The sequence below is a fragment of the Chlorocebus sabaeus genome, chromosome 18 (genome assembly GCF_047675955.1).
Source record: "Chlorocebus sabaeus isolate Y175 chromosome 18, mChlSab1.0.hap1, whole genome shotgun sequence".
Lineage (NCBI taxonomy): Eukaryota > Metazoa > Chordata > Mammalia > Primates > Cercopithecidae > Chlorocebus > Chlorocebus sabaeus.
The window spans coordinates 19,023,753-19,045,557 of NC_132921.1; the positions used below are offsets into that span (position 1 = coordinate 19,023,753).

Here is a 21,805-nt window from a genome sequence, read left to right on the forward strand (position 1 = left end):
GTTGATGAAACATAATTTTTTTGTAACCCTTTGTCATATGTACATAGCAAAAGTGTTTGCTAGATTTTTGTTCGCCTTTTAATCTTCTTGACAGGGTTTCCTATTCTACTTTGCTCTGCTTTTACCATATATATATTTCTTTTCACTTCTAAGTAGCGTCTGTCATCTGTCAGTGGTTTTCTTTATGGTTCTAGTTTTGTTGATATATTCAAAAGGCCTTCCTCACTGCAAGGCTAGAAAAAGGTTTTCCAATGCTTTATTTTCTATTATGAATTTACTTGGAATTCAGTGTGAGGAGTAAGGGAGGGATACTTATTTATTTAGCAAGCACCTAGGCAATTGTCCTAATACCTTTTCTTGAATAACCATTATTTCCTTCCCTATTAGAAATGCCATCTTTTTTATTTACCAAATCCCCAAATACATTTGAGCTGAATTCTGAACTCTGTATTCTGTTTTTGATCTCTCATCCTGTGCCAGATTCACGCTGTTTTAATTACTGTTATTTTGTAACACAGTTTTTATATCTGGCAGTGCAGTTTTATCCACATTATTCTTCTTTGTCAAGTCTTCCTGGTTATTTTTAAATATTTATTCTTCAAAATGGATTTTAGAATTATTTTCCCAACTTACACAAAAATATCCTGTCACAAGTTTGGTAGGACTTAAATTACATTTATACGTTTGCTTTACTCTAGCATTCTGGGTCATTATAAGTTTTTTCAAATAGTGACTGAAGTAATTTAATTTGCAATCAAGTAAAATTTGGCATATATTGTGACCTATCTTTCTGAAATATATGAGAAACTGACAAGCTGTATATTATATAATTCACTAAATCACTGTATGGTTCTAGATGATTTATTCATTCCACAAATATAAGCATATGCTGGGTGCTGTTTTGAGCACGGGGATACATGGTGAATGGGCAGGATCCCTGTTCTCATATTCCAGAGGGGAGAAGCAGTGGAGCTTGCCTTTGACAACAGATGGGGTGGGGGTAAGGGTGGGAAGGCCACAGTGACTGCAGACAAGTCTTTCCAAAAATACTTGTTTGGAAAAGAAGAAAGGAAATTGAGTGGCAGTTGGTCATGGGGGCAAGGAAGGTTTTTGTTTTGTTTTTAAAGTGACAGTCACTGGAGCATATTTATGTGCTGCAAAATGATCACCAGAAAGAGAGAAAATAAATATAGAGAAGAGAAAGGAGATGCTTGCAGGATCCAGCTCCTTGAAGGTGAAAGTAGGTAGAATGTACTCCACAAGTGGCATGTTAGCTTTTGATAGAAGGAGCCAATTAATAATAGAAATTTCAGAAAGAGTGGGCCCAGATACAAGCAGATTAGTGTTTATATCACTACAGAAACTGAAGAGGTGTTTTTGCATGGGCAATAACCACATTTATACTACTATACTAATTATTCATCCATTTCAGCAAAAATGGGGATGTTTTATTCCAGTGTTAAGCTTAGACATCATAACTTCTTTGTTGGAAACTGAATTTTGTAGGGCTGAAAGCAGTGCTTAAAACAATGTCTGGGACACATATGACACTTAATATTTATTGAATAAGTACACAAATTCATCTTACATTGCTGAATGGAATTTTCATACTGTCTAGGTGATATCATATCTCCTATACAGAACTGTCCTGATTCTTAGTACTTTCATGTCAGTATGTAATATTTGTGTAACTTCACCATATGCTATAGTAGAAAAGGCATTGAGCTTGGAGACAGAAGGCTTGGATTCATTCATCTGCCTTGCCAGTTTGTAGTTACTTAAAGCTGGGGAAGTTACTTAGGTTCTCTGGGTTTTACTTTTCTCACCGTAAAATGAGCCAATTGGGATAAATCAGTGTTTTTCAATCCTCTTAAACTGTTGGATATTTTCTTTGTATGAAAGGTTTTCTGGAGCCTACTATGTTAAGCAGGTAATCGAGGACTCCTCAGACTTAAGTAGAGATGTGAGAAGGGGAGCCCCACCCATCCTGCAGCAGTGTCCTTGAGCCTGTCTCAACCCTGCCTTCATTTTGCTGAATGGAGCTTCTCAGAGCAGAATTTACAGAACTCATAAGATGAGCTCTAAGGGCTTTGAGAATTGCATAAACTATGGCGTGTTCTACCTGATGTGATTTTAATCATCCTGTGAACTAAAGAGTGCATGGTACTATTATGTCTGTTTCACAGATGGGAAAACAAGGTTCAGAGTTTATCATTGGCTGTAATTTCTTGCCTAGTAGATGGAGGAGCAGAGATGAGAGCCCCAGTCCTTTTGTTGCCATCAAATGATTTCCCTCATCTGGCTTTCTGTTGATTCAGTGAAGACTCTGACTAAAATACCCGAAAGAATTTCTAACTTGTATTACTGTTCACATCCACACGCATGTCATAAAATCACTTAAAACTGTTTGCCTAAATGTTTTTCCACACCTGAATTAGCTAAGTTACAGAACCTTTAATCAAATTGTGAAAAATAATGAGCTGTGAGGAATCATTATAATTTCTCAACAGAAATCTCTAAAATGCAAATCAAATGAATTGGCTGAATACTTAAATCCGTTTAATTTTGAAATTAGTTTCATTTTTGAAATAATCTTCAGATTGAGACAGATGAGGCATGCAGTCCTACTTATTGTGAACCGTGGTAAAATAAGAAATCAGTTTTAACCCAAATGCATATTGAGAAATTAAAAGTTAAGACTAAACATTGAGTTGGGAGGGATTGACAGTTGGGGTTGCCATATCAGATAAGGGCTGTCACTCCAGATTAACTGTCCTTCCCCTAGTATGTGCTCTACTCTCATGTTTGAGTTTCTACATGCTGATCTTTCTCTTGAAACACTCTTCTTGGCCAGATAAAAATATTACTCATTCATCAAGGCTCATTTCATAAACTGCTTCCTCTGTTTAGCTCACTCATCCTCATGGCGCCTCCTCCTTCCTGGACAGAATTAATCTCCTTCCCCTGTGAACTCCCCTAGAACTTTGCACTGTAGGTATAGCACTCTTTACAGCTAGCTGTAAAATCTGTCCTCCTTGCCAGGTTTTAATTTCTGCAAGGGCAGAGAACATTAAATATTGTAAGGGGTTTTTCCCCCACTATAAAAGTAGCATACACTCAGTGAGACAAAATTGGGGAAAATGCAACAGAATTTAAAATGAAAAAGAGTCATTTCACTTATCCATTGCCCCTATACAATCAGTGCTTAGAATTTGAAATAATTCATCTAATGTTTCCTCCACCATGGACAAGCATTGAGTTTAATTGGGTAGACATTGTTGATTTCGAAGCACTAGAAGACTGTAAATCTCTCTGTCTCTGTATGACTCTTGATGTACAGTGTAGTTGGCTGGCAGACATATAATGATGTCTGTATATACACATACAATTCTGTAGATATTTAGAATAAAGAAGGGGTTTGCTCAAAGTATGGTCAAGCTTGTTTGGAAAGTATTTCATGAAGGCACTTCACTCTGGAAATCACATGCGTCCTTATCGCAAAATTTAGCAGACTTTAATGAATTCCAGCTGTTTTGTCGAGTGAAAACTGGTTATTTATTGAATTGAGCAAACTGACACATATCCCAAATGGTGAAAACATGCTCCTGTAGGTCCTCACAGTTAATGGTCTGAGGGTAATCAGGAACGAGTACCATGTTGCCTTGACAGATCCATCATTGCACTGAAGAACATGTTGCTTCAACTTTGAGTTCAGACCCTGGCAATTGTCTACCTCTGGCTTCCCACTCTTCTTCCATTCTCTACTTCTTTTGGTAGGACTGACAGTCTGTGCTGTGGTAAGAAAGCTGGGCTCCAGAACTGCAGTCTGAGAGGTGTGCTTGCCGTCAGGACCACACTCTTGGTCATTGGCATCAGTTCACTCTAATGAACATGAACAATGGCATGGAAGCTGTTTTATTTGTGAAGGTTGAATAGATGTATGGATGAAAATAGATCACTAATACTGGAGTTCCTGGCTGACAAAAATTGAGATAGTACCAAATTATTCACCCACAGGATACTATTAATTTAGGCACTTTCATATTTATAACTTTTTTTTTAAGTATAAGAGTTATAACAGTTCCTTGTAGAAACTTTGTAAAATGTAGAAATGGATAAAAATGTAAATAAAAATCAACTATATACCTGCCACACAGAAATATTGACTCAACATTTTCATATAGTTTACTTTCAATCTATTTCTCTTAATATACAGATACATGAGATCATATTGTATATAAATATTCTATCCTTTTTTCATTTAGCTTTTGATATTTACATTTTGAGATAGATCACTTTAAATATTGAAACATTTTAAAAGCTTAACATTTTGTCGAAAGAATGAAATAAAATTAGCCATTCTTCTATTGTTCAATAGCTAGGCTGGTTTCATTCTTTTCAGGGCTAGATATAAAATTTCAAAGAATATATTTGTATGTAAATTATTGTCCTAATTTTAATTATTTCCTTATGGTAAATATGTATCACAGGAATTATTACACCAAAGGGTGTCTTAATTTGTTTGGGCTTCTACAACAAAATATCTCAAATGGGTGGCTCATCAACAACAGAAATTTATTTCTCATAGTTCTGGAGGCCGGGAAGTCCAAAGTCACATCATAGGCATACTCAGTTTCTTGTTCATAGACAGTACCTTCTCCATGAGACCTCAAATGAAAGGAGGGGGGAGAGTGTCTCTCTCAGGCCTTTTTTAAAAAGGGCAATAATCCTTGCGTGACCTTATAAAAGGGCCTAATCAGTTGCCAAGTCAACTGCCAAAGGCCCCACCTGCAAATATCCTCACCTTGGTGATTAGGTTTTCACATACGAATTTTGAGGAAACACAAACATTCAGACCACAGCAAAGGATAGGAAGTGTGTAAGAGTCTGTATTTGTTGATAAATTCTGACCAGAGAAGTTAGAGACATTTACCCTTCTGTAAATAATTGTAGCAGTATGTCCTCAAAAAATATTTGAAATGTTTGCTATTTTGGTAGGTATAAAGCATACCTTATTTTTTAAGATTACACTCAATTAGTAGTGAAGTTAATTTTTTTAACCTATTAATCCACTTGCATTTTCTATGTAAACTGTTAATATCTTTGTTTGTTTGTTTGTTTTTGAGACAGAGTCTCACTCTGTTGCCCAGGCTGGAGTGCAATGGTGCAAACTCCGCCTCCCAGGTTCAAGCGATTCTTCTGCCTCAACCTCCTGAGTAGCTGGGACTACAAGCACGCGCCACCACACCCGTCTGATTTTTGTATTTTCAGTAGAGACGGGGTTTCACCGTGTTGGCCAGTTGGTCTCAAACTCCAGACCTTGTGATCTGCCCGCCTTGACCTCCAAAAGTACTAGAATTACAGGCATGAGCCACCACGCCCAGCTGTAAACTGTTAATATCTTTTATAAGGGGTCTTTGTGTTCTTCATAACTACCATAAGGTTTTTTTTATCCCCCCAATTTTTTTTTTTTTGCCTTTTCATTTTTTTTTCTTGAGGTATGGTCCATTATATTCATTGATATTATATATTTTTACTGTCTGTTTTTGCCTTTTGATTTTGATGTTTTGAGTGTAGGGAAATGTATCACTGGTATATATTTCCTTTCATATATTTATGCTTAGAAAATTTATCTCCTTCAATAAAACAAAGTATCTTCCTAAGTATGGATATTTATTTGTATTTTAATCTATATTCTTGTTTCTTTTCTATGTTTAAATCTGTTTTATTTTTTGTTCTGTCTTATTGCATTAACAAGAGCTTACTGACAGTCTCACATAATCATGGTGATAGTAAGCATAGATTTTTTGTTTGCCATTAGTAGATATTGGCTGTCAGCTTAAGGTAAATATAGTTTATTACGTTAAAGTTGTTGACTTATATTCCTTTTTCTACTACAAATAAAATTTGTATATTATGATGAATTAAAGGCAGGTTTGGAGGTAAGATGTTGGGCATGTTCTTTAGGGTTTCTAAACGTTAATTTTTAAATGGAGTCTGTGATGCTATCTTCTTGATAGGGTTAATGAGATGGTAAAAGGAGGTAACACATCTAAACCCCTTAGCATAGGGCCTGGAAACTAGGAGGTGTTTAATAAATGTCAGCCATTATTTTTGCTATTCTTAGAAAAAGGTGGGAATTTTGTGAAATTCCTTGTATTTATTGAGCTAATCATATCACGCTTAATACTAACAGATATTCGTGTATTGATGGGATAAAGTACTTGGCTTCAGTAGATTTTTATTTTTATATGCTCTCAAATTTGCTTTTTAGTTTTTTAAAAGGTAAATATTAATGTCAGGCGTTTAGTAATCCTTCAGCTGGATGTTATCCATGAAAAAATTGGTTATTATTTGGGGCTAAGCCATGAATACTAAGAGAATCCTGTAGGTTCTGTTAGGAAATAAAATCAGTATCTTCTTGAATTACCTATCAGATATTTATTTAGCGCTCACAACTATAGTCGAAAGACAGTGTCAGCCAATCTTTTTGACTACAAAGGCCTAGCAACCTTTTTGTTTAGGTTTTGTAAGATTATTGGGAAGGATTACTTGAGAAAAGATGCTACACTGTAAGATGGCACAGTGGTTTTAAGTTTTCTTGGCATAGGGCAGGCATTTCTTTCTACCTTTAGAAAATTTATTCCAAAAATTGAGATTGAAATATTGAAGCCTACGTTAACTTATTGTCAAAATTAGCCTGAACTGGGGCCATTTATCAATACAATTCTTGTTTTCATTCCCCTGATGAGATACAATGAAAAAATTATGAATCATGATGATAAATGATTTTAATCTTCTTTTGGATTGAACATTCAGTACAACATTTTTGGAATGATTTACTATTTTTAAAGGTCTCTAATGTGAAGATACCTGGTAGCCTGAGAGAGTCTATTCACAAGAGTTTTGTAAGCCATTTTCACCCATCTGTAAAAATTTGAGAACCACCATCTCCTGTTTCTCTCAATTAAGGGAACAGGAATAAGTCGATTTGTTTTGTGGTTTCTTTTCAGAAAAGAGAAGAAAGGTGTCTGTGACACACTTGTGTGCATGGTAGGAGAGGCTTCTTATGAGATCTGGCAATCTCATATATGAGATCTTTAGGTCACTTAGGAATATTTGTGTCACATCCCATTCTTCCCCTACTACTTCAGCTTCTCCCTCTCCCCATCTGAGAAATTTCCACTGAGGCGGAGCCTCACCATGGCCATGCTCAGGAACTCTTTTCAAAAGAGTCTGTCTCTCCTTTCAATTCTAGAGGCATGGAAAAACAAAATGACTCTTTTTAATGTGCTAAAAATAACATCAACTTAAAAATTCAGATTCTAAAAGTATCTCATTTTTTGGTTAACTCTCAGTAGCATTTCAGATATGTAAGTATTTCAGATAACTGAAGTTTTCTATCTTAAGCACCAGACCTTCATTAGAATTTTTTCTTTTTTCTTTCTTTTTCCTTTTTTTTTTAAGGACAGAGTCTAGCTCTGTCTCCCAGGCTGGAGTGCAGTGGCGCGATCTAGGTTCACTGCAACCTCTGCCTCCTGGGTTCAAGTGATTCTTCTGCCTCTGTCTACCAAGTAGCTGGGATTACAAACCCATGCTACCATGCCTGGCTAATTTTTTGTATTTTTAGTAAAGACGGGTTTTTACCATGTTGGCCAGGCTGGTCTTGAACTCCTGACCTCAGGTGATCCACCTGCCTCGGCCTCCCAAAGTGCTGAGATTATAGGCATGAGCCACCACGCCTCGCCAGAATGTAACATTTTTGATTGAACTAATTCTCAATGGTATTGCCACTTCTCTTTAAAAATAGAGGACACAGAACATAATTGCAGTTTTTGATGGTTCAGTCTTTCAGATAAGCATTATTGATGATGCTGTGCTATAATGATGTAAGTGAGTGCTTTTGTGGTCGTTCATTATGGGCCCAGCACTGTTCTAAGTGCCTTTCAGCAAATAAGTTATTTACTTCTATGTTTACTTAAATAAAACTCTATGTCATAGGTACCATGATTGCCTTCGTTTTATAGGGGTGAAAGTGAGGCCCAGAGAGGTTGAGAAACTTGTCCAAGACCGTAATCTAGTCAGCAGAGAAGCGGAGATTCAAACCTATGCCGCCAGAGTTCAAAATCTGTGCCTTTACCACCATATTATATTCTTTCCTCGTGCCTTACACAGTGGATGCCTCTGGGCTAGCAAGGGCTGTTTGCCCTATTACTGTTCATTTTGAATTCTTACATCTGTACATTAACATGTCTCCTTAAGCTTTCCTGCTGTCATCTACTATTTCTCACCATTTTCACTCTTCCTGCTTTTCAATTTGCTGCTATTCACAGGATTTGGGCTGGAAAATCAGAATAAAACTTATTAGAATTGTGTACCATCACCAAGTACGAATTCTGCAATAGGTTTAGTTTTGGATAAGGAAGAAAAACCAGAATTTTGGATAAGGAAGAAAAACCAGAAGTATACAAAGAATAGTAATTGCAATTATGTGTAACCCTGTTACCACATTTAAAGCCCTGGATAGCTCCCAAAGTCGGGCCTATATTCCCTATGTTAAGAGTGGGAAACTGCCACTGGGAGGTGAGGGGATTTGATGAATCTACCCTCAGCTAGTAAGCTGAAACATTTCAGGACTTCTTGACTCCAAAGACCTTTTCTCATTCTACTTTTTGGCCATTAGGTTTTACTCTAGTTTCTTTAGCAAACACTTTTCAATTTAAGTAATCTTTCTTATTGTTAGCCTAATTACTATGATGCATTTAGAAGAATGTTTTGAAGTGTAGACTTAAAGCACAAAGTGATCTGAGGCTTTATATCAATAATAGTATAAGAAATTTTTGAAGGGTGATTTTAAACAGTCCACGATGTTTGTAATTTTAATAGCAGTGAAACGATGGATTGGAGTTAGATGTGTCTGAAGTCTAGAAGTCAGCAAGGCATCGTTTCAGTAGAGCAGGCAGCATGGATTAGGGGAAGAAAATAGGATTGATGAGCAAGAGACAGAGCCAAGAGACGTTTTGGATATGGAATTAGCAGAAGTTGTGACCATACTGGGGGAGGTAGTAATGAAAGAAGGGTCAAGGACATCTTTGAAATTTCCAGTTTATTTGAATTGGTAGAAGAGATCTCATGTGTTGAGATGCAGAATGTAAAAGATGGAAGAACTTTTGAGAGGGAAGGTCAGTTTTATTTTAAACATTTGAATGTGCTAAACTTGTGGGATGTTCAAGAAGAAATCTCAGACATCTGAAAATGAGGGTCTGTCTTCTGACAGTATTTGCAGCTCTTAGAGATTCTACAGGTTCTTAATGAGCAACCTGAGTGGTGTTTTTGATGAAGGTGGATTGTCTTGTATATCAGACATTTTTGGATTACCTCTCTAACATCCATCTCCCTTTTGTCTTTCTTGAAATTACTGAATTTCCCCTAGAACATGATTGGTGAATTTCTAATGCACTTTTCATCTTTGCAGCAAGATAATTTTATTTATTGCAGACAACTAGAGGGTACCTCTCTTTCAAAGAAGGCAGGGAGGATAGGAGAGCAGGATAACCCTGAGGACACATAACTTTGGAGTTTTATAAGAACTACAAATAAATAGATCCACTCCAAAATTTTCTGTAGTTAGGGAACAGAATAACACTACTTTTTGTTTTATTCCTTGCCCAAATGATTCTTTCAGAGAGACCCAAGTAAAATGCCTGATCAGAGATTAAATGAGAAATTCACAGTACATACCTTAAATCTGCTTGTTAGGCCTAAAAATAATGCCTTACTTATGATTACAAGTTTCAGTGTGTTTCAGAATCTCTTTTCTTAGTTCCGAGCATCTTTGTCCACTTCAAATGACTGGCAACTTGGTGAAATTTAAATTTCTCCTTTCTTTTAAGTGTGATTTAGTTTAAAATAAGCACATAGGTAAGCACAAAAGTGCTTTAGCATGCTTCTTTAAAATGAGAAACACCCCTGTCCTTAGGGACTGTCAGATTTATGTCCTTAGATGAACAATAATTACATTAATAATTTGAAGGGCTAATTAGCATTTTATAGTAAACACATTGTTCATCACACTAAAAGGATGACTATATGCTTTCTGCAGAATAATTGCTTTTCAAAATCAGAAGCCATTTATCTTACTTCAGCAATATATGCTACCAACTGACCAAGAGTACTCCTCTGCTGACTTTTTTCTAAATCTTGAATCTTTTGTTTTTTGAGATGGAGTTTCGCCCTTGTTGTCCAGGCTGGAGTGCAGTGGCACGATCTCGGCTTACTGCAGCCTCTGCCTCCTGTGTGCAAGCAATTCTCCTGCCTCAGCCTCCCAAAGTAGCTGGGATTACAGGCATGCGCCACCATGCTGGGCTAATTTTGTAGTTTTAGTAGAGACAGGGTTTCAACATGTTGGTCAGGCTGGTCTCCAACTCCCGACCTCAGGTGATCCACCCGCCTCAGCCTCCCAAAGTACTGGGATTACTGGCGTGAGCCACTGCACCTGGCTGTCTTGATGATTTTTACAACAAAAGTTGCAGAAATTAAAACATGGAAATATGGACTGGCTTTAGTTTCTACTTGTGTGAACAACAACAAAAAAGCAACCCATACTTTGTCCTCTGTTTTTCGTATACTTCGCTCTTTCCAGTGTTTCTTTTCTTACTTAATTTTACTATGGTATTTATAATATATATGTGTGGTTTGAATTCACCTCCTCCCCTTTTCTTTCTTTGGTGTTGTGAAATTCAGGAAATTGCCATGGTTATTTCTTTATTGCATTAACTCCTGAGAATACACTGATTTCACTTTAGTTTTTGCAAGTTCAAAGCTTACTGTGGATAAATGCAAGAAGACTTTTCATCAGGATATTGGCCTTCCTCCCCTGAAGCCCCCTTCAAGGGGTTTTATCTGCCTGCAGCCACTTTCAGTACTTACCCAACCCACAGTTGCAGCAACTCCAAATCGACAGTCTTGTCAGAGCAAATGATCTAAAATAAACATCCGCGTGTCTGCCTGCATTAAGAATCCTGACAAGGATGCTTTGCCTGTATCAACTACAAGCCGACAGTCCTTAGAAGCACTTTGCTTATTGCCTTGGTTCAGTGGCTGAGGGAGAGTAGCTGTAAGGCCTGAAGTCTAATTTTGAATGGTTTAGGATGTTAAAATCCAAATGAAACCATCAAAGACCGCCCCCCCCCCCCCCCCCCCCCCGCTTTCCTCCTCTTGACAGGTTTCTCAATTGCAATAGTTATCTCATATATGTGAAACTCTTGGAATCAGTCAGCAAATTACATCAGGACAATCCCAACAGTACTATTTTATATACAAAGACACTAGACGAGGAAATAAATGTAAATATCAAGCCCATAGTTTTGCAGGCGAACCTCCTTTCTGATGTTTTCTTAGCTACTTAATGCCCACTAAAACTTTATCTTTGGGATTCATACTGGGAACTATATCACAATACCAAAAATTATCAGTTAATAATAGATACTCTTGTCTTTGTGGTCCTAAAGAATATTCCGTAGACTTTCCTTTTCTCTAGTGAGCTTTATATTGTGAGCCCAGAAAGAGAAAAGACACTAAGTTTGTATATTCTGTATCTTAAAGCCAGAGAAGTCAGTGCAGTCCTGGGAAGGGACTTTTCTATTAATGTTCTAAGGTTTGGCATCCTCAATAAAGTGATTAATATTTCAATGTTACAAGTTTCCCAAAGAGCCCTAAGAAGAATTTGAAGGGAGCATAATAATGCTTCAAGGCTGTTGAAATTTTATGTGCCCAGCACAAATTAAGGAGAAATTGCTTGATTATTATTAGGCTTATCTGATCTATTAAAATAGCCAGTTGAAATAAAAGAGAGCCACTCTTCTGCAGTAATTATCTAAACTGATCATCTGTGTTAACCATATCTGAGTCATTATCATTTTTATACATCACTTCAAGAGATACAGCCTAAAAGCCTGAAACTTATATAATAAGGGGAAAAACCTAATTGTAGATTTTCTTCTTTAATTTTAATTTTATATCACATTTATCTAAGTAATCTCAGGAAGTCTTTAATACTATAGGAAAACTACTGAGAGGAGAGAAAAAGGCCACAGTTTAATTTATTATAACATTTTCTTAAATCACTACATGTTGCCTCTCAGACTATTTGCAGTATGTATCCTATTCCTGGCAAACAACCCTGAGTGTCTCATATTAATTGTGCTTAGAGTGTGGTTGTTTCCTTAAAATACACCCCAAGTCACACCTAGGCTGAAGCACCAAATGCCAGTTCTTTAGAATTTAATTTTTTAAAAAGCAGAACTATTTCCCCTGTTACCTACCTGAAAGTTTTGTCACATTTGATCTAAATCAGAGCTTTTACTAAGACAAAAAGAGCAGTTACCAGTTGTAATGGTGAATTTTACGTCAGTTTGACTGGGCTGTGGCGTGCCAAACATTTGAGCAAACATTTTGGATGTCTTCATGAGGATGTTTCTGGATGAGATTAAAATCTGAGCCAGTAGACTGAGGAAGGAGGATGTTTCTGGATGAGATTAAAATCTGAGCCAGTAGACTGAGGAAAGAGGATGTTTCTGGATGAGATTAAAATCTGAGCCAGTAGACTGAGTAAAGCAGCTTGCCCTCTCCAACGTGCGCAGGCATCATCTAATCCACTGGATGCCTGAATAGAATAGAAAGGCTGTGTAAGGGGAAAATTTGCTTGTTCTGCCTGTCTTTGAGCTGGGACATCAGTCTTCTCCCACCTTTGGCCCTGGACTTGGACTGGAACTTTCACCATCAGTCTTCTGGGGCTCTAGTTTGCTACCTGCAGATCTTGAGACTTCTCAGGCTCACATACACGTCTACCGTTGGCTCTGTTTCACTAGAGTACCATGGCAAATACATCAGCTAACCAAAGTCCACAGAATTTTGAAAATGAAGGTGTTTCATACACCTAATATATTAAAATTTAATTTAGAATGCCCATAAAAGTATTTAATCTGCTCCTGGGGTAGAATGAGCCAATAGTGAGCAATCTGTTCTTTAGTGTTTTAGCCATTTCTGATGTGAACAGAGCCCTGTTGACCCCCTTGGAAATCTACTGGGAAAACGGGGACATCAAAGGAACTCCTGCGTCCCCCACAGACTTTCTCAGTTTAAGAAAGGTATAGATTTCTCCTGCTTGGGTGGACCCTTCCTCAAAGTCCTGACATTTCAAAAATGTGAAATAAATAAGTCATTATTTGTCAGAATGTGAACTCAGTCTAATTGGTATAAGAGTTAGTAAGTGGCCCAATATGTACAGATCTGTGGAGTGAACCGTAACATGGATCCAATACATAATATCTTCCTTCAAGATGTAGGCCCACAGTGTAAAAAAAAACAGATATATCGTAATATTTGGAAACCCATGATGGAGTGCACAAATGAGCCGTTGAGGTGGGAATCCCTAATCTTGATTTGGTGACAGCCAAATAAACTCCATTTACTAAAAAAAGGGATGTGTGCACTTGTTGGAAAATATTTAAAAATATTAATTTTAGTTCATTTTAATTTAAGAAATAAAATATATTTCTGAAGTGGTCACCAAAGATTTAACAATGCGGCCAAGTAAAAACTCAAAGTGGATTGGGCTGTCGGTGGAAGGGAGGGCTAAGAGGCTGGCCACTTACGAGGCTTTGCATGTCTCATGAAACCTGACCAATATACAAGTAATGGAAACTTATGTGGCCAAGTCTAATGTTTCAGTTCTACTGAGGCTGCCTACTGGTTTTCTCCCTGTTTTTCTCCCCTGTTATGTTGTAATAGGGTTTATCTGGGGCCTTGACTGCCCAGCTAGAGACCACATCCCCAGACTCCTTTGTGGCTAAATATGGTCCTGAAATTCTATTTCTCCAGTGAAATGTGAATAGGTGTACTAAGTACAACTTCTACGATAAATTGCCCAGACGGAAATTACCTGGTTCAGACTTCCTTTTCTCACCTTTCTGGTGAGGAAAAGGCATTGGGGGTGAATCAGCTTTGACTGTGTAGATTCTAAAGGCTCCAAGCTGGGAGGGACTCATGTCCCTGAATGACCTCATGGAGCAGAGCTGCCTCGCTTTCTGTCATGAAAGAAGAATAAAATATTCCCTACTTTTCTGGTAATATCAGCTAAGCCTTTATTGAGCCTAGCTGATACAGCTACTTATCCTTCCTAATGAAACAGCAGAAGAATTCCTCAGTTTACCTCATTGTCTCCTCTGATACCTCCCCTCCACACATAACCAACTCTGCCTGCATACACACCTATTCCTAACCTTTATCTCCCTGATTCCTGACCTTTTGAAAGCTGTTATGCCCTCAGATAACTCAGAAGTTATAAGAAGAATCTTGTGAATAACTTAAAAAGTTATTCACCAAATACACACACATGCTAAACTTATTTTACTCATAAAGAAACTGTCTTCAGAGTACCTTTTCTCATCAATAATTCCATCAGGTTTAGTGCTTAAGGCTTTTATGTGTTTATTTTCTCTTTTTATTTTCTCTCTGTGTGTCTCACATATACATTATATGTGTTTTTAATAATAATTTAGAGTAATGATAAGTCCAACAAAAGGCAACTTTTTTGAAATATCAAATTGGAAAACTTCAGTTTTCAAAAGAATCAGCATCTAAGAAGCTCTCCATTTGTGTTCCACATTTAATGCTAGAAATCTCTCTTAGATAATGTGAGCACTACTACTAGTAGTTTGGAGAAAAGTAACTCTCTAAAAAATAGCAGATAGGTGAATTTTGTATCAAAATGTTAACCAAAATTCCTAAAAAATGTACATGTAAAAATTCAACAAAAATATATAGCCCTAATTCCTTGTTTTAAATAAAGGAATTTGTTGGTTTGTAGAAATGCTGCCTTAAGTGATTTTAGTAGTGCTGCTTTGTATCTTTCATATATTCGATATGAAAATCCTAGTCACTAGACTACTAGGGGCCTCAAATTCTATAATATTCTCTGCAGGAATGAATAAATAACCTTTTCTAAGAATTATAGACAAAGTTATTATATTCATAAATTCATTAATTCATATATTTTAAGTAGTCAGTGTACTATTAGGTTACTATTAGGTGTTATTTTAAATGTTAATAATTAAATTTTAATCATTGAATTCCATGATCTTAATCAAATAAAATTTAAATAATTAAGTCTATTCAAAGAAAGATGGAAGGAGAATGCATTTCTAAAAAAGAATACTTAACTTTTTTCTTTTAAACAGGATGAGCCCTGGACAATGTGAGCAATTAAAGGCAGTAGTAATGAAATGGTTGTTCTGGTTCCTGATATTATTAAAAGTAAGAAAAAAAATTTAAGGGCAGTGTCTGGCATATGGTATCCTGTTAATTAAAGTTTGTTATTAAATGAATGAATAGTACCTCCTAGGGAGTGGGGGTAATGGGTGACACTTGAGTTGGTCTTTAAAGGATGAAGAAGGAGTTGACTAGATGGATGGAAGAATATAAGGAAGCATTCCAGGTGGAGAATAGCACATACAGAATACTGAAGAATGAAACAGCTTCCTTGCTTAGTGACCTGTAGGAAGTCTGTGCGATGGAAGAAGGGAGGGTGGAAGTAGCATAAGGGATTGTTTTCTCACCGCATTCAGCATGGCAACTTTCTTTTCACTAAAATCTAAGGTAGTCTACATAAGCTAAGAGAGAGAAAGAAGCCACTCCCAGGCATTTCCAACTACAGCAGGAATTTATAGGGTCTGTGGAAGGATGAACCTCTGCAGAATTCAGCGCTGCATGAAATGCTTTAATAGTTGTAAGAACAAAGAGCTTTTAAACACCTTCTATGAATACTTCAATTATGAACTCTCAGTAACCATAGACAAATCCTGAAGATTATTTGCTACTGCTATATCAGTTCTAATGCTAGGAAGTGACTAGTCCAATGTGGACTGGTCTGGACGGGACCTGAGATGAAGAGTGGCACATAGTGAGACATGTCCCTTAGCCTCTGATGAATAGGGATGGGGATTAAAGACAGATTCACATTATATATTACTTGATTTATCTACATTTCTCAATACTTTTTAGTAAATTCGGTAAGATTTATCCTGCACCATGAGTTCAGTAACTTTCAACTAATCTAATCTTTTTGCTGTCTTTATAAACACCAACAATAAAATAACCTCTTTAGAAATTGCTAAAGACATGTAAATTGGGTGGAGAAACTGACAAATGATAAAATAAGAGGTTGTGCCCAGGGTGGATAGCCAGGAAAGAAACACCCTTTACAAAATGCACTAAGGCTTGTGTCTTTTGGTTGCGCTTGGTTTGTGTAGACAGGTGTATCTAGTGACCTGTGTCTGAAACTGCAAGGACAAAATTAGCTCTTTAACACACAACTGGAAGCCAAGGTATTCAAGTCCGTAAGAATCTAAAAACTCTGAAAGTGTTTAAAAATGATTTAGGCTGAAAATTTTGTATAAGTTTTGAAAAAGGTGAGTAGATAATTCTGTGTAAAATGCTAGTCGATGTCATCCTGGCCGGGCGCGGTGGCTCAAGCCTGTAATCCCAGCACTTTGGGAGGCCGAGACGGGTGGATCACGAGGTCAGGAGATCGAGACCATCCTGGCTGACACGGTGAAACCCCGTCTCTACTAAAAAATACAAAAAACTAGCCAGGCGAGGTGGCGGGCGCCTGTAGTCCCAGCTACTCGGGAGGCTGAGGCAGGAGAATGGCGTGAACCCGGTTGGCGGAGCTTGCAGTGAGCTGAGATCTGGCCACTGCACTCCAGCCTGGGCCTCAGAGCGAGACTCCGCTCAAAAAAAAAAAAAAAAAAAAAAAAAAAAAAAAAAAAAAAAAAAAAAAAAGAAAAACAAAACACGGTCAGAATATAAAAATGTTACTCTGTAACAAGAGAATAATTTTCATTTTTAGGGAAAGTAATGTACACAAATTTGTTTCCATATACCCTTTTGTAAATGGTAATAATTTTTGTTACAGTTTCCATTCAGAGGACTGGACCTGGAGTCTTACTTTGTTTTTTGATTTTAGATGGAAAAATGACCTTTTAAAGAGTTATAGGAGTTTCCGCTCATTTGGGGAAGACTATGTTTTTGTTTTTGTTTTTTTTTTTTAAATTTTGGAGAAGCCCCTGTGAGGGTAGGTGTAGTTATGCACCTACTCACTAGTCTCAGAAAGTGTTGACAACAAGACAACTGAATAAAGGCGTTTCACACTGAGGTGTTAAGAGTTACGTTTAATGATGGAGACTGGGTATATGGCTACCAAGGGTGAAAAATCTTTCCCCTTCCCTTCCTGCCCCAATATGCACACACTCTAAATTTGAATACAGACTGTTACATGCCTGAAAAGTATGAATTGATTTTGATATGATCATGAGAGATTCAGGGAGAAGAGCATACCTGATTTCCCTGTCATTCAGTCTTACAGAAAAGACTGACAAAGCATCAAAGACAATTCAGACTTCAGGAAAACTGTATTGAAAGACTTGGGCTTTTGTTATCTGAGCCATGGTGCCAACTCAGTCCCTTGTCTTTGAGGAACTGGTTTCCCTTGAGAAGATAAATATCTGGGGAGAAAGTTGATCTTCCCAGACATGACATAAAATGTGAAGTGGGTGCTACATTGGAGAGGGCAACTTCCTCCACATCTCAGTTGGCCCCAGATGCCAAGGCAAGGAGGAGGCAGGTGGTGATTTCCTGGAAATGGGTGGTTTTGGGCCCTGCAGATTTAAAAGTAGCCATTCTAGTAGCAGTTGTTATTATGTTTTGTGTTATATTTTCTTCTGTCATCCCTCAGCCTTCATTAAAGACCTGGTCTCATACACACATATTGTGGGGAATTAAGGTGTGTCCCATGCTTTGTAAGGCGCCCTGGAGAAGAACAGTCAATGGCTCAAAATTGGAGTGGGTGTTGGGGCAGTGCCGTGAGGGAAGACGGAGGGCAGTAGCCTGAACAATAGTTTGAAATCTGCTGGAGATGCATTTCTGCCAGTTAGGTGAAGTGATCTCAGGTAATAGTCATTAGGGGATATAAAATACATATAATCTGTTATTGTATAGGGTCAGCAATCTATGGGTTTTATGTACAATAGAAGTCACTCTTATTGAAGAGAATTAAAACAAGACAACAAAATAAAACCCCAAAGTAGAAAAGCTAGATACATTGAGATGGGCGGGCGGGGGAGAAGATAAAAGAAGACAAAGTAAAATCTTGCCTTCGAATTACATTCTATCAGTGAGAGGTTGTTCATGGCATAGACTTTGTCATAGTATTATCATGGACAGAGAATATACAACTTGATGATGTATTGGGGGATGTTTTAGTCTAAATTTGGGGTCTACAAACATTTTCTCTAAGGGGTCAGATAGGAAATACTTTGTGCACCATTCAGTCTCTGTCACACCTACTCAACTCTGCAGTTACAGAACAGAAGCAGACATGGACAGTCCACAAATGAACGCGCGTAGCTGGATGCCAATCAAGCTTTATTTACGGAAACTGAAATTGAATTTTATAGAATTTTTAATGTCACAGAATACTCTTCTTTTGATTTTTTCCCCACCATTTAAAGATGAAAATCCATTCTTAAGCTTGTGGGTTCTAGCAAAGAAACCAGTGGGCCACGGTTGACTGACCTCTGGTCAGAATTAGAGGTTCTTATTGGGGTAGATATCGCCCCCTAGGGAGCATTTAAATAATTAGTGGGGATATTTTTGGTCTTCTGATAAAATATTTCCTGAGCATTTACATGCTGAAATACCTGTTATTTTATAATAAATATTTTTTCTTTTATTGATAAGGCATTATCAAACTTGAGCATTTGAAAGGACCAATAGACACAGAAGATGTTTTAGCATGGATATTCTGTGCAACAGAACAAAATGAAATTTAGTACAAAATGAAATGAATTTAGTAAAACTGTGGGGAGAAGAAATCCTGAAAAACTTCTAGAGAGCCATGAAAGACAGATATAAATTAATAGTATAATACCCATTATTTCAAATTTGAAAATGCATAAAACTTTAAAAATAACTTCTATTTAGTGTGCACTATTTACATACACACATATTGTGTGAGTGAAAAGTAGAAGGGCTCCTATAGGTTCTTTCCTGACTTATAAACACCAATCTCATGTTTTTACTACAGTAATAGTTTCTTCAACTTGCAATTTTACTCCCATAGGGATATTTAAGAACATAACCTTATAGTATGAGGGAGAAATGACTGCATTTAAAATATTGTTCTAGAAGTTAGTACATTTCTGAGTAACCAAGGTATTTACCTGCTGCCTAGCAGTCCTCTACTGGAGTCATCTATAAGAGGTGCTGACTTGAGTGGGGCTTGTATTCCTCTACCGTCATGAAAGAAGGAAGACCATTTGGAAAATATAAGGCCAATAATAATATTTGTTACAAATTTAGCTATAGGTTATGAAAAATCATTGCTCTCTAACTCCTAATGAGCTACTTTTCTTTTGGCCATTTATTAGCCTTTCTTGGGACCAAACCCTCTGGGCAGCTGTCAGTCATGATTGTGTAGTGGCACAGAGGGCATGGATATTTTTAGAAAGAAAATACCTCCTTTTTCTCTTTAGTTTTACTTAAACAATTTTTTTCTTTGTATCTAAGGCAATGCACATTTTATATCCATGCATATAAATGGATTCCAAAATTTGTGTGACCTCATTTTCTTGAGTCTGGCCTCTTTCATTCAGTCAGTATCATGTTTCAGTATATGGATAACAACCTCAAAGAAGATTGTAGTGATTCACTATACAGCACCTATAGCAAGGGGCAATTCAAGACAGATACCGTTTCATTATCACCAGTTAATTTTGTGTTCGGTAGGAAAGAAAAACCAAAAACAAGTCAACCGGTACTAATGAAGAAATACTATCCTGCTGCTCCATCTCATCAGGTACAAGGGAAAGCGCTCTGATTAATGAGATGTTTGAAAATACAGCAGGTTAATTACAGGTTACTAATCCTCTCTGCCCCTTTTAAAACCTAGAAAACACAAATGCAAGGGAAGATTATCTTTCTTTTAAAAGAATATTTCTTGTTGTTAAAATGCATTCTTGTGTTTTGTTTTTTTTGAGATGAAGTCTTGCTCTGTCGCCCAGGCTGGAGTGCTGTGGCGCAATCTCGGCTCACTGCAAGCTCTGGTTCCGGGGTTCACACCATTCTCCTGCCTCAGCCTCCCAAGAAGCTGGGACTACAGGCGCCTGCCACCACGCCCGGCTAATTTTTTGTATTTTTTAGTAGAGACAGGGTTTTACCATGTTAGCCAAGTGGGTCTCTATCTCCTGACCTGGTGATCCATCCACCTCGGCCTCCCAAAGTGCTGGGATTACAGGGGTGAGCCACCACGCCCAGCCTAAAATTCATTCTTAATCCAGAAGCTCTGATCTGAGATCATAGCCCCATCAACAAAGAGCTGCATTAAAAATGTTCCTTGGTTGTTCAGTAATATAGGTTTCATTGCCATCAATAACTATTTCAGGAGCTATATGCCTAGTCTAACTTTTTTATAGTTGGAGAAAACACCATCACTATTTAAAAAGAATGTCCTGATTATGGTGTTTGACTTAAAAATTGATTTGTCACTGAATGATCATATTTTTCAAAAAATATACTTTTGATGTTGATCTATTATTGAAAGAGCCTATATTGCAAAGAAAATATTAATACTGAGACTTTGTATTCTTTCACCAAGAAAGTCTCGGTTATGCAAAATGAATAAATTCTGGAGATCCAATTTACAGCAGTCAGACTATAGTTAATAATCCTGTATTGTATACTTGAAATTTGCTGAGGGCACATTTTAATTGCTTTCATCACAAAACAAAAGAAAAAAAACATGAAAATAATAATTTTGTGAGGTGATGAGTTGTTTTAATCAGTTTGATTGTGGTGATTATTTCACAATGTATATGTTTACCAAACATCACGTAATACCCCTTAAATATATACAATTTTTATTTGTTGAAAAGAAAAAAATGTTAATATAGGAGAAGTGATATGGTGATTGTTTAAAATATCAATTATGAAAACTATTCTATATCCAGTAGCTATTAGACTTACCTGGATCTAAAGCATATATATATTCACTTTTAAGCTATCTCAGTTATTAAATTATACCTGAAATGCCTTTTGGAAAAGGACATGTCAGGCAGCAAGCATCCTATGAACTTAAGAGCGTCTTTGTAAACACCATACCCTATGCCCCAAGATGGGAGACTTGCTGTTGTTTCATTTCCTTAGTACAAAGAGCTTACTAAGAAAATCACATGGACAAAACAACAGAAAAAGCACCCCATGAAGTTTTAACTGTCTTAATGAGAGCAGAAATTTTTAGTCACAATTAAGGGATAACTCTTGGAAATTTATTTGACTTTATTTTTATCTAACGTTTATTTTTAAGTTCAGAGGCACACGAGCAAGTTTGTTGCATAGGTAAACTTGTGTCATGGGGCTTTGTTGTACAGATTGTTTCATCATCCAAGTATTTTTTTTTTTTTTTTTTGAGACGGAGTCTTGCTCTGTGCCCCAGGCTGGAGTGCAGTGGCGCTATCTCGGCTCACTGCAAGCTCCGCCCCCCGGGTTCACGCTATTCTCCTGCCTCAGCCTCCCGAGTAGCCGGGACTACAGGCGCCGCCACCTCGCCCGGCTGGTTTTTCGTATTTTTTTTTTTTTTAGTAGAGACGGGGTTTCACGGTGTTAGCCAGGATGTTCTCGATCTCCTGACCTTGTGATCCGCCCGCCTCGGCCTCCCAAAGTGCTGGGATTACAGGCTTGAGCCACCGCG

At 37.3% G+C, this 21,805-nt stretch overlaps 1 protein-coding gene across 2 annotated transcripts in view; it reads right to left on the minus strand.

The window, feature by feature from the left end:
• Window positions 1-21,805, minus strand: part of CDH20 (cadherin 20) — a 220,711-nt gene that overhangs the window by 162,155 nt on the left and 36,751 nt on the right. The gene's annotated exons all lie outside the window — the stretch shown is intronic.